At 40.4% G+C, this 13816-nt stretch overlaps 1 protein-coding gene across 4 annotated transcripts in view; it reads left to right on the top strand.

Moving 5' to 3' along the window:
- Positions 1–1047: 1047 nt before the first annotated feature.
- Positions 1048–13816, top strand: part of LOC114872070 (MICOS complex subunit Mic60) — a 92063-nt gene continuing 79294 nt past the window's right edge. For all 4 annotated transcript variants that reach the window (XM_029178834.2, XM_029178840.2, XM_029178841.2 and 1 more), the window contains exons 1-2: positions 1048–1166; positions 2186–2251. The gene's annotated coding sequence lies outside the window, so the exon portion shown is untranslated. The remainder of the gene's footprint in view (positions 1167–2185; positions 2252–13816) is intronic.

Genomic DNA, 13816 nt, shown 5'->3' on the forward strand with positions numbered 1-13816 from the left:
GATATGATGAATGCCTTGTGATTGGAGGGGCTTTCTTGGCAGAGCTGTTGATGTGTTTAAAACGATGCTGAGGAGGCTATGATTGGTCCATTTTATGGGTTTCACTCGTTGAGAAATGTAAATTGAAATCTAGAAGGATAGAGACGATGCTGAAGATTCAATTGTCCATGGATCTTCGGTAATAAAATTATAAATGATAGATTTTCAAATTCCGGGAAAGCACCCATTACGCCATTGCTCAAGCGCGAAGTTGAAACACCATGGAACAGGTAGGAGAGACCTGAAGAGCAACTAAGAAGAAGAAGAAAGTGGGTGGAAGACGGGACGAGTCCGCGTGACGTGAACGAACAAGGAAGAATTACGGTGAAGAAGAGAAGAGAAGTTGAAGGGAGACCAAGGGATCTGTTTAAGTTTTCTTTTTTACTCGACTCTAATTAGAGGCCAATTATATCGAGCAGGCGTTTGCCTCCACACAATGAACCGCGCGTTTAGTATCGATGTAGCTGGCCGATTAACTCCTATTTGTTGCGCGTTTTGTTCCCTCCCGGTGCTTTTTCGGCCGGACCGCTGAATAAATACGGGTTTAAGGATCGCTCACACCGAAATGGACCGTGGACTTTCAATTTGAAAGTCGAATAGGCGAGATGTTCCTTTGGAAGATCAAGAAAAAGAATGGTATAATAAATAAATGAATATAGAGCGATGATAATAAAATAATAGTAATGAATAAATAAAAAGGTATATAATTGGAGCGATAATAATACAAAAGGAATAAATTAATAAATATGATAGTACTAATTAAACAAATATAGTCGAACGATTATTACATAACAGTAATAAATAAATACAATCGACTGATAATAATATAATAGTAGGTAATAAATAAATGAATAAATGAAGAAATATAGCCGAGCGATATTGTAATAATAAGGCGAGAATCTTTTCCGAAATACTCGTTATACAGAAATGTAAACACAAGAAGTTGTTGTCGAAGATCGACCGTCTGTATGGCGTGTTATAAACGAAGATCAGTTGCCTTTGAGCCGTCGACATTTACGGAACTCTTACCGTGTCTCTCGAGTGTCTTATATCTGCCTCTGTTTAAAATATACGCATTTCGGACCTGACGCCTTCGTCTACAACGACCAAACGCCTACAACAATCAGGTAAAGAATAATTCACGAGACACGTTGATCGGGTAACTTGCTTATTGAGCCAATTATGAGAACGTGGACAAATTCAAGAGGCTAATCAGCTTACGGGTATTATAATGCCTCCGCTAGCCACCGGGGGTCTGCGTGGGATCTGATAAAATCCCTCTTATTTATTATGTACACCCTGTACACCGTGTGTGTGCATCGCGTTGCACCTACGTCGATGCGTTCGCGTTTGCCCCGTCCCTCACGACTAGGAAATTCATTGACTAACTTCCGTTTTGGGTCACTGGATCCCTTCGTGTCATAAATACCTGAGGGATAAACGTGTCTATTGATACTAATTGATTTTTTAACGTGAATGCTTCTCGAATTAAAATATAAAATTCTGAAATTTTCATGTAACAAATGTGTGATTTATTATATAGAAATAACACATGTGAATTTTCAGATATTTTTTAAAATCAGGTAAAATGCCTATTGATACTAATTAATTTTTTTAAACGTGGGTACTTCTCGAATTAAAATATAAAATTCTCCAATTTTCTTGTAATAAATGTGTGATTTATTATATATAAATAACACGTGTGAATTTGTAAATATCTTTTAATATCAGGTTCTATAGTTTCTTTGAATTTTATAAGTAAAGGGTTCACCGTGAAATGTATCCCAGCACTGGTTACAGCATCACGGAGAGGGTTACTCTTGTGCATCTCGATTGGTCGATAGCTCGGCCTACCTCTGTGTATAATACAGATTTCATATGCTAATTCCGTGATTAACAATGCCGGGACCGAAGCGTTTCATCATCCCGCGCTACCAGCGACGTCTTAATACCACGGATTTACATGTTAATTCGCCGAACCCCGTACTCCTCCTTTCAAGCCTCGTGGACAATTTCTCCACGTCGAATTATCCATATACTCGCGTCTACATTTCTCTATTCTCATACGATCCCCGTGAAATCTTTCGTTTCTACCACTTTCTTCCAAACAAAATTCCAAACTAATGTAATTTCTTTCTCCTTTCAGTGCTGCATCAAAGGTGAAACGAGGACATGCAATTAGAGGGTCTTCTGGGTCTTCTTATTCGTCAAAGTAAGTACCATAATTAATATTTTAACGATTGCTATTATAATTTCATGTCATGGCACAAGATTCTATAATTTATTCTACAAATTGTTAGAAAGATGATTAGCTTAGAAACACATTAGATCTCTAAACACAGCAAGGTATAACATCGTACCCTAATAAGTCAAACTAAGCGTTTCACGAGGAAACACAAGCGCCGCGATTATCTAAAAGAATTTGTGAGTGAAAGTGTTAAAGAAGACGATCGTTCGCATAAATCAAACGCAATGGTGGTTGTAGCGGTGGGGTGGGACGAAGGGATGGAAGGTGGCACGGACCTTGGTCAGGGTTAAGCGTGTCGCTGGGCTCAGTATGATGCTGATCCTATCTGAAGCGGCTAATATAGTTGTCGTGAATATCTTAAGGTCGAGCGTGCATTCCATGGGGTTTCCGTTCGAGGGTCGCCACGGGGCGCCCATTCGATCTGGCGAAAGCATCTGCTAATTCGGAATCATGGGAATTTGATTGGGCTTCTTTCCTTTTCCTCTCGCACCATTTGCTTGAAACTGGATTCAAACAGACATTGGTGAGAATTAGCAGTCTCCTTTTTATTTTTATTCCTTTTAGAAATTTATTACTCACCGCAAAGATTAATCAACGATGAGAAATTTCGATGTTATTTATACTTCTTCTTCTCTCGTTTCATTTTTCGTACGTCTGTTCGAATTTCTGGAAACAGAAATTGATAGTCTTCGTAATATACGGAATTTCGCGAATCGTGCGGGCTTGCAACGGGATACTTTTTTCCCCGAAAATCATGGGATTCGTCAGATCGTTATCTAAGGGCAAGCTCTTTCGGTGCTGAGACACCGAACGTCGCTTTAGAATGAAGGAAATAAATTCGCTCCTTTATTTTGTTACACTTAGTTTACGCCCGGCGTTGGGTGTAATTTTTAAGTGACACCGCCAATGAGAAATACGGATGACCTGGCCATTATTTCACCGTAAAAAATAATGAGATTCCAACGGGTCATCCGATACCATCCTCGCGTTTCCTCTCCCCGAATAAATTATCTAAACACTTTGTCGTGACGATTATGTGACTAATGTTTCAACTTTGCAAAGAAATTAAAAATTTCATAATTATCTAATGAAATTTTCTTGGAATTGATTAAAAGAAATGTTTAGATACATTATAAAGATAACACGACTCTATTTCGTCACCATCTATCGAATGACAGAATGTTTTATTTAAATTTCGTCGAATGAGATCCTTGAATCTGAATTTAATGAATATTTATTGCAAAATGTCACGGATCTGTGTCGCCCATTTACGCCTTCGCGATTTTTTTTAAACCCAACCGACACAGTATCAAATTCAAAGATTGAAACGTGAAATTGTTCAGGAAAATTTTTTAAAAATTTCTTTCAAAAGACGGGATAAAAATGTTGGTTCGGAGGAATTGGCTCATCAGGTCGTGGCCGTCGAGCTGATCGTCCGAGCAGATTCGAGCGGGTTCCACGGGGACATTTCTCGCATTTCGTGGCGAGGCGCAGACACGTGTTGCCGACACGGTTTTATTGGGATTCGCAAAATTTCTACGATCGTTTCAGCCGGCCAAAAATCCGATCTCCGCCGAGGGATACCTCTTTTCAAGTTTTCCTTTATTTTCTCCAGCTCGGTGAATCTTTCAATTCATAAACTTTTCTAATAAGTAATAGTCTCTCGACCGGTGTTTACATAAAATAACAATTGTCTTCCGGTCCTATACAAGCACATTCCATTGACACGAACTTACAATACAATCAGCAGACTGATTAGAGGAAGAAATATTCCGAAGCACGTTACAACTTAGGATTCATCGATTCCCTTCGAAACGAAACGTTGAATGACTGTCAAGACCCTAAAAAGTGTCCATGGCCCATTGAACGCAAGCTCGATTGGTATTCCTTCGGGATGATATTTCTTCCTCCCCCGCACGTTGCGTGACACCGTGCTCCTCGTCGAATTATCGAGGAAAATCTAACGAAAATGTTCGATCGATTAGCCGTGGCTCACGCTAATGCTCGCTCACTGTTAACACATCGGCTAGCTAGCTTCCGGCTTCTGATCGTCTCCTCGTTCGTCCCTGCTGGCCACTCGTATCGTCTTTCTTAGCCGATTGTCGATGCAGGTAACGTTCTGACAACGGTTGAACGATGCAGACGGTGTCAACGGTAAATGGTTATGACGGGGACGCTTTGAATCGTTGATTTCCATGATGTCACATTACACGGAAACGCTGCTTGTCGACACTTGATGAGCGACGGGTCACGATCCATCTTCCACGCGACGATTTATCGTCCTGGTTACTTCGAACATGGAATCGATCGTTCGATCTACCCGATTAACATTACTTCGTGTTAGTTCGATCGAAGTTAATTCTCGGAGTAAAAGAAGAAATATATAGAATATTTGATAATTAATTTATCAATGAGAGATAATGAAATGCCGAAAAGAGGACCGGAAGGTAGTCTCTTTCTAGAGATAGAGCAACGTGACTTCGTTTCCTGTTCGAGATAAAATACCATAGTAGACCTACTAACGATAGATCTACATCCTGCACGTGTGAGACCAGCAATTGTCTATTAATTAGGTCATTACACCGAGATAATTTCTGGGTGGGTGGATGTGTCAGAAATTAAATCGAACCATTTCCATTCATCGTCCACTTTTCCTGTTTGAAGAGAAAAGATGGGGGTGAACCAGGGTTCCCTTTCAAATCACGGGAAACAATATACGTCTGGAAAATGTCATTGAGAGGATCCGTTAAGGGAATCGTTAACTATCCTGTTCGGAGGAAGACCGTGTGCAGTCCCGATGGTGTCCCATGGAAGTGGTAATCGGGGATGGTAGTCACGGCTGAACGCGGTATAATCGGTGGCGATGAACGATCGATCGGCCAGCAGGTCGTAACAACACGAGAAACATCGAAACGACGGGTTTACCACGAAAGAAACGGTGACTTACCAATGGATGATTAATCATTGAACAATGGCCGGTGCCAACGGAAGGCTGGCTGGCACTTCGAAGTCGCCACCGGGCAGCTACGTCTACCTGGAAGCATGCCAATTAATCACGAATCGTGTGCACGCCTTGTGTACCTAAACTCACGGGGACCGAGTTAGGAGTACCATAAACAAAACACGGGAACGATCGAGCCTTAGGGCCCTTAAAGGTTGCCTGCTTTGAAATATTGTCCGTGTGTGACGGACATTCGTGACCAGCCGACTGGACAGGAAGGAAGTGCTTTCTATCTCTTCGCGGATGCTTGACTATTATACAAGTGGTTTTTCAAATTATAATTCATTCTCGTGGGAATTTTGAGAAAGGAAGTCTTTTTGATTCTTCAGGACGATAATTGACAATTTATTTTCAAGTAGAAATCTTAATTAGAGCCTCAATTAATTTAATTCACTGAATCTTCATTACACAAAATCCCCATAGAAAATTCAGGTGAGAATGGAGAATCTAATTGGAATGGGTTTAGGGAAGAAAGTCTTTGCGGAGAATTAATTTTCAAGTCGAAATATTGATTAATTTAATTCACTGAATTTTCATTATACAAAATTCCCATAGAAAATCCTGGTGAGAAATATTGATTCTATCCTGAATTAATTTAATTCACTGAATCTTTATAATACAAAAACCCCATAGAAGATCCATTGGTAAAATGAAACGTAAAACCGTGTCCCATCCTGCAAGATTTCTCTTCTGGTTGTCGGTTCGAAAATATTTCAGCTGGTCGCGTTTCACGTAGCCTCGTCACACCCCAGAGTCGCTTAAAGGACAGGAGGACGAGCCCGATCGATGATAAATGAATAATTCCCGAACGATGCTATCGTTAATTACACGTAGCCTCAACAATGGTGTGATTGTCTCGACCGATACACGGAGCAACCCCTCTTTGACCCACCACCCCTTCAGCAACACCCATTCTCTTCCGCGTCTCTCTCTATCAAACAGCTTAGCCAGTTGTTCGTGGTTCCTCGACCTTCCACGTCCCATGGGTACCATCCCCTTCCCCTCGGACGTTATGCTGCGTGTAGGTGCCATTATGGTCGCGTCCGTGAGGAAGGTGGGCGCCAAACTTTTAAATCGACGCCTCCGCAATCAAATTACAGACCGGGACACGACGATGCCCATGCATTATTTATGGCCGATGCCGCGTGCCTCGTACAAACACATCGATTCATATGTGTGCCCATGTTTGAATATAACCGAGAGCAGGGACGATAGAGAGATCCGAGTCGGAGGGAGAGACACGAACGGGTTACCGTAAAGGCGTTGATAATTCGATGACATTATGGTAATGCTAAACGTGATTCCTTTATCCAGTTTATGCAGATTCCGCGGGGGCAGGTTTTAATCACCGTGAACCACCCCGGAAATTAACGTTTCGTCTTCCGTGAATGAGAATCTCGTTTGATACTCTTGGAATAATTAAGAATACGATTCTTTGTATCTAAACTCTTTTCGAAAGAAAGATTTTAATTTTGATTAATTTCGAAGATACAATGGTGAATCTATTGTAGAAAAAAATAATTTTTAGCTTCATGAAATTATTCTTGTTTCAAAATTGCTTGAAAATAGGATATTCTAACGCGAGTTCTAGCTTGATGATTAGTCAATAAGTTTATCGCGGCTGACAGACATCACGTATCGGTGGTTAAACGTGTTAAGCCATTATCGTCGTCGCTCGCATGACAGGAATATTCGCAGCCGCCACCCATGGCGCGAGAGAAGGGTGCCACCCTGCTCGCACCCTTTCTTCCTCGTGAACGCGCGCGAGAATATGCGCTGTATCGTCTCCGTGCCGCGTGACGCATATTTACGACGCAAAGTGTGCCTTATTAAGCTTCTTTTCGCGAGAAACTCATTGCTGCTCGACACGGAAGTCGACGACTTCGATTCGGGTCACCGAAAATATATTTTTTTCGTTTAAAGTCGCAGAAGGGAGACTTTTAGAATTTTAATTCTACTTCCAAAGAATTTTAAATTGTTAATTATCACTCGAAGAAAGGTGTGACAGATGAGGCGATTGATATTCCACTACGCAACGTTCGTCATCGTTTCTTTCTTTCATTTTGCATCTCTTTTTCTGTCATAAACACACTTCCAACGATTCGAATCGCGTCTAAAACGTGAAAGAGGCGTGTGACCCTCTTCAGGGATGCCAGCACGCGTCGATGCCGTCATAATCGATTCCTCGAACGTCTGTTCGCCAGGGCGAAGTTGTTAATGACGATGGCAAAATATGCCAACGACCACCCTTGAGCATTTCGTCAATTTCGAAGCAACGTTTCCATTCAGAAAGAAACGTACGAACGAAATTACAGGTTTCGCAAAGCTGCTCTGTAAACTCAGTCATTTTCCATGATTTGAAAAGAATTCTTTTAATAACCCTAGCTTCCCTTAGTTTCTTCAAATTATACTCGAGATTCTTCAAATTTTTGTCTCCCTTGTATCCACGATTTACCTAATTTTCATAGATTCTTGAGAGATAAAGCGTCAGTTTCAAGGTGCTCTTTTAAAATTTTCAGGAGAATATTTTTCGAAGGAAGATGGGAAGGAAGCATGTTCGCAAAATCTGGCCGTAATTTTTTTCATCATTATCTTGCGAGTATCTTAAGCGGTTCTACCGCGAATTCTCGAAGGCGGATGCCAGCTCGTCCGCAAGACGTGCGAGGAATTCGTGCGAATTCGCGGAAAAGGATACAGGCGAAAAATGTGTGTCCTGCTTCTTGGATGCTCGCATGCATTCTCCTCATTAGGAATTGTTTACACTCGTTTAACTCTTAAGAAAGACCTCGAGCTACCTTGACATCGCCAATCCCGAGCAACTTGATTTAACCAACGATCCATTTCTGGCGATATGTTTCTTGCTTCTCAGAGACTGGAAAATATGTACAACAAGGTTGGCAGAGATTCGTCCTTGTTTCTCCAAAGTGGCAAGAATCTGTTGGAATATTTATTCATATTTCAAAGTGTTCAAAGTCAAGGCTATTCTGAACAAAATATCCCCTCTTTCGAGTGGTGAAAAGAAATCAGAAAATTAGATCCGTTTCCGGGAAAAATCGACGGACAGAATCTTGCGATCTGAAAGGGATGCCTCTTAACTTTTTCCAAAGTCAAAAATCGTTCTCTCGTCCAGCTCCATTGTGCTGGTTAACGAGATTATCGCCACTATTCAGGCTAACCGTCGACGGGAAAAAATAAATATTTGGAGGGGCCATTGTGCGGCGTTCTCGTGCGAGCGCAGATGCGAAATGGCCGCGAGGGTGGAGCCGAAAGGGACAGAAGGGACAAACGGCTCTTTCCGTCGAGAACGAGATTCCGCGGTTTTCTTCAATGCTCGAACAGATTGAAACGTCAACCGGCTGCTCATTGTTGGTTAATGTTGCTTTTACGAGCGGTGCACTTCGTGACTTTCGAAACCGGAAACCCGATGCAGACGGGGATAATATTTTGGGGTGGGGATTTCTCAATGAGATAAACTAAACCATCTACAGTCTATTTTGGAGTAGATAAACAAGATGATAAATAATGTAAAATCCTGTTTGCCATCTTAGAGTAAAAAAGTGATTAATGAATATTAAAATTAAATATCTTGCATACCTCTATGTTTATTAAATATTTCATTTTGATGTTCGGAAAGTTCAACTGTTTTTAACACATTATCCACCGGCTATAAATAAAATAGATATACATTGTCATTTATAATTAACAATAATTAGAGATGTAAATTTGTAATAATCAATCGATTCTGTTAAAAAACCTATTAATAGTCTTCTGGTAGATAAAGTGTTAAAATTTCTAATCAGCCAAATCTCGGAATTCAGGATATCTTTTATTTCCAAGAAAGAGGGAGAAAGAGATTTAGCGATCCACTAAAATCATATTTGCTCAACTTCATCGGAAATTCGTCACAATAAAAAGCAATATTGGAGAAGAAAGGAGGAAAGGAATATGGTTTGACATGGGATCGGTTACCCATTGGTCTATACCTGGTGGTCCTCGCTTCTGCAGCACCTCTAATCTAATCCGACAGGTCACCGATACACAGACCCCTCGGATTAACCGGCGTTTTGTACAGGTTAGCCTACCGATTTCGGTCTTCCCTTGACATCCTCGAACTCGCAGGATATCTTATCTGCTCCTTTCTACCAGCTAAGGATCACCTTAAAGACGACTTTGTAAGCTGGCGTAACAAAATGCAACCTTGGCTACCAGCTTGTTTTACAACAGGCAATTTAGATTAACTCTGATGTACCAATTTATTCTCCTTTCCTTTCTTTTTTCATTTATCTTCAATTTAAAATCAACATAAGTGTAGGAATCGCAGGGTAACAACTATGTTTAATAGTCGCCTCCTCGTGTTCTCTTATGAGAAGAAAACGAGCGATTGTGTTAATAAATTAATCAATTATTATTTTTGCATTAATGAACCGTCCTACTTGAATTTCCAGAATTCTTTAAATATCTAATGAAACTTTGAAGGATAATTAGCATATTTAATAAGGAATTCTGGGAAGATTCTAAAAATTTATCAAATTCCAAGTTAATTATTCGAGTAATTTCGAGAGTCCTTGATTAATAACATCCTCGTTCCCCGGAAGAACGTACTTAATATCTTTTTACTAAAAATCTGACACGGCGATCTCTGAAAAGGCTGATGAAAAAGGAGACGGAGGATGTTCTTGTGAAAAATATTAAAACATCTCCGGACGATTCATTATGTCCTTTTTAGGGTTTTTACGAGCCGGCAGAATCCTCGGGTCGTGTAAAATCACCGGGAAGAATAAAAGAAGGGAAAATACGCGAGGAGACATCGAGCGTAGTTGCTCTAATCTTGCGATCAAGTCGTCGCTTATATTTTATCGTTCCTCGAAAGCGATTTCGCCTCGAAGGCAGATCGATCGATCGATCGTCAATGGCGATCACGTTGGTCGGCTCTTGTTTACATACTTGGACGGTGACCACTTCTGAATATGAATTCTTGCCTACCAGCTTTGAGCACGTTCTCGAAAATCTTGTATAATTTTGTGTCCGTGTTTCTCCTCTCTACCCCCTACCCCTTTTACCGTTCATAAAGAATAATATACACGTTAAAGTGTTCATAAAGAATAATGTAAAAGATAATAATATAGAAGATCATACAGAAGAATCTTTGATGATAGAAAATTGAGCATCTTCGGATAATTTCACAGTTTCTTCTCCTTTTAATTGTAATAATATATTTGGATTTTTCTCACAAGCTGTTGCGCGAATACATCGCTTCTTGATCATTTATTTTTCATTAACAAGTTGAATGAGCACACGTTTCAACAAAGGCAGGTTAATTTAAAAAATCCAAAGCAAGAGTTTCTATTCTTTCCTGAAGCAGCGATTTAGGGGCGCGTTAGGATCGTCTCATGGGGTGTTTCGAGCACCCTGGAAAGTCTCCGGTTCCCTTTTTCCGCGATTATCCTCGTCGGGGTATTGTCTGGCTCCTCCAGGAATCCGCGATCCTCTCGAGGGACTTTTTAAGCTCGACTTTTACGGGCTCGTGGACACGCTTTTAAAAATCGTCGATCCGTGCAAGAGGGGCGTGCACCAGAAACATTTCCAACGTGAACCGTCGAAATATTTTTATGGCATTCGGTCTTTATGGAGAGAACGGGGTTTCTTAGGACTTTGATTGTTTTCCTTAGTGACGGCTGAGAGAAACTAATAAACAACCCTTTCGATAAGAGGGTGTTCTAAGAAATTTTAGTTATTTTTATTTTTCAAATTCTTTGTATCGAAATTGTAAATTGGAAGAATCGACAGGGAAAGTGGTAAATATTGGAAGGGAATTGGTCCAAGGCGACGCCTTTTCCCTGGTCCACATTGTTGGACCTAATTAATTAAGCACGGTGCCATGGCGGCGGCAGAATCGTAAACTTTAATAGCGAGCTTCGTGGAAAGAAAGCAGAACCCTGGGGGTTTATTTACATCGCTTCCGCGGCGAACGCGGAACACCGTGATGACCGAACAGGGTAGAGGAGAAGGGGTGGTCATAAATGGCCGTTTATTACCGCGGTAATATTACCGTCCACTTAAGGACCGCGCGTTTTATAGGTAATAACTCATTTGGGAATTAGGCTCTTTAACACAAAGCCCTTGCTTTTCGATAACCATCTCCTCCCAGCACCCCTCTAAATGAAAGACCAACTTCCATTCTCTCTGACCAGCCCTTATTTCCCTCATTTTTATCATTTTATCTGGTAAATTTATCCGGGACAGTGACAATGGTGTTTAGATATATTTGATGGTTTCTATTGTTGCTGCTGGATTCTTTGGGGGTTGAATTATTTTATGGAGTGTAATATGACGACTTCTTGGAAATGGAAGTTTTTTATAGTCTCAAACATGAATATTCGGTGGATTTTTGGGACTTTGGAATAAGGAAAAGGGTTGTAAAGTGTTTTTAATTGAATTTAAGGGTAGAATTTCGACTCAAATTTAGAATTTATTATAAAACAACTGAATTACACGATACTTTATTTTTTTAAAGTTATAATAACTATTCAAAGAATCTCTATTCGCACGTCAATTACAACATTTACGCTCGAGAATCATTGAGAAATCGTTAATACTTTTATAACCGGCCGATATAAACGAGATTTTATAGCCTAGCGTTGATAAAAATCGCTCGATTTCGGACATCAGAGAGTAAGAGAAGATTTCATTTTATAGGTGGCGAGGTTCGGTCTAATTGCCCGGCTGAAGGGACGCGAAACGATCGTAAAGTAACGCATCGATTTTTCCTTACCTTGCACCCTTTCGCTACCCCTATTAAAATGGTTCTACGACGGTCGAGCCACCGTAATAAATATGATAACATTTCAGAAACCGTCCGGCTTTTAATGAACATCTTTAGTTCGTTATTAAATTATAAATTATGACAATCTTATCTGCCGTTTAACGAACCAGACGTTTTACGTTCGTCGTTAATATCCAACCGACACCTAACTGGTTCATTCCCTTTGCCCGTCTCGGTCCCAGACAAAATCAACCTCGGATTTTTGTATTTCATCTTGATTCGACCACTATACGCGTCGAACGAAACGATTTTTGTCGGTGAAAGTTGGGGTGGAGTCGTTTTACGAAGAGAAGGGAAACCAAGATGTGATTTATCTGAATTTTTGTAAAGGATTCATGTCTTAATATACGTTCTGGAATTTTTTTGGAGATATAAACCTTTACTTGGAATTTATTTCAATCCAGAATGGTTAATAGGTGTTTTCTATGATGTAGGAATTTTTATTAATATTTCTATTTTTAACCCTTTGACTGCTATTGACAGATATATGCGTTCTTAATGTTAATTAAATAAAAGTTATTAATGCATGTTACTAATTACATATCATATCTTATCAGAAACAGTGAAAAAATAAATTAAGTTATTGACTTAATTTTTATTTCGTACAATACTCAGCAGTGAAAGGGTTAAATAAAGATTCAGTACATCTATTAAGCTACCGTTCATCCAGTCTTTTTTCCTATTCGACGAATAAATAGGGCTCGGTCGGTGAAGAAAACGATCGAGCTCGCTAAATTCCAGCCGGAGGAAGGAAAAAACATAAAATGGCTTTGTTATTGGTCGAACGAGCCGTTTCCACCGATACGGATCCGAGTCGCGAGATAATCCGATCTCTTCCCACGTGGCGCCCCGCAGTGTAGACGTGGCTTTATTAGCCGTCAATTGTTTGTTCAACATTCCCCAAAAACCCCCGTAAACGTTCGTTCGGCTGATTTACTACCAGATAGGAGAGAGCAGGACAGAGAGGGAAGGTCCTTGGATGCCTCGAGTCGCAGGATCCTTCTTTAAGGATCCAGCCACGACCTGCGGAGGCGTTTCACCTTCAGGAAATCGCAACCCCTCCGCGAATTCTTTTTTTACCTGCTCCACGAAACACCTCCACCTTGTCGATGAAATCCTCTTTTTCTGCCATTTTTTCATTATTACTTTAACCCTTTGACTGCTCTCCCTTCATTTCTCAATTTATTTTGAAATTCTCTTTTTGCCTCTTTTTCATTATTATTTTAACCCTTTCACTGCTTTCCCTTTATTTCTCAATTCATTTTGAAAATGATAGTTGGAAAGATGGTAATTTTCAAATACTTGAATAATTTTCTCAGACTTTGATTATTCGTCAAAAACTCATCGTATTGTCCGTATGAAAAAAAGAAAAAGAGGATCAGAAGATAAAGAAGAACGTTCAGTGAATGATATGTGAAGGTGGTGGATGAAAAATTTCTCAAGGATCAATGACGATAAATCATCAAGGAACTCGTCGATCGTGACCCTGTTGAACAGTTCGCGACCGATCGAGGTGGTTGCGTGTAACTATAATAAGCCACTGCGAGGCCATTAGTTGGATTATTAAATTTCTTAGCGGTGGCGAGGGTAGATTGGTCGAGGGAAGGTGGAGTGTAGCAGGGCTCGCGTTTAGGCAGCCATTAGTCGGAGATTTACGTCGAGCCGTAACTCATCGTACTCGTTTGTGTTCCTCTTTCCTTCTCTC

This window comes from Osmia bicornis, chromosome 9 (genome assembly GCF_907164935.1).
Source record: "Osmia bicornis bicornis chromosome 9, iOsmBic2.1, whole genome shotgun sequence".
Classification (NCBI taxonomy): Eukaryota; Metazoa; Arthropoda; class Insecta; order Hymenoptera; family Megachilidae; genus Osmia; species Osmia bicornis.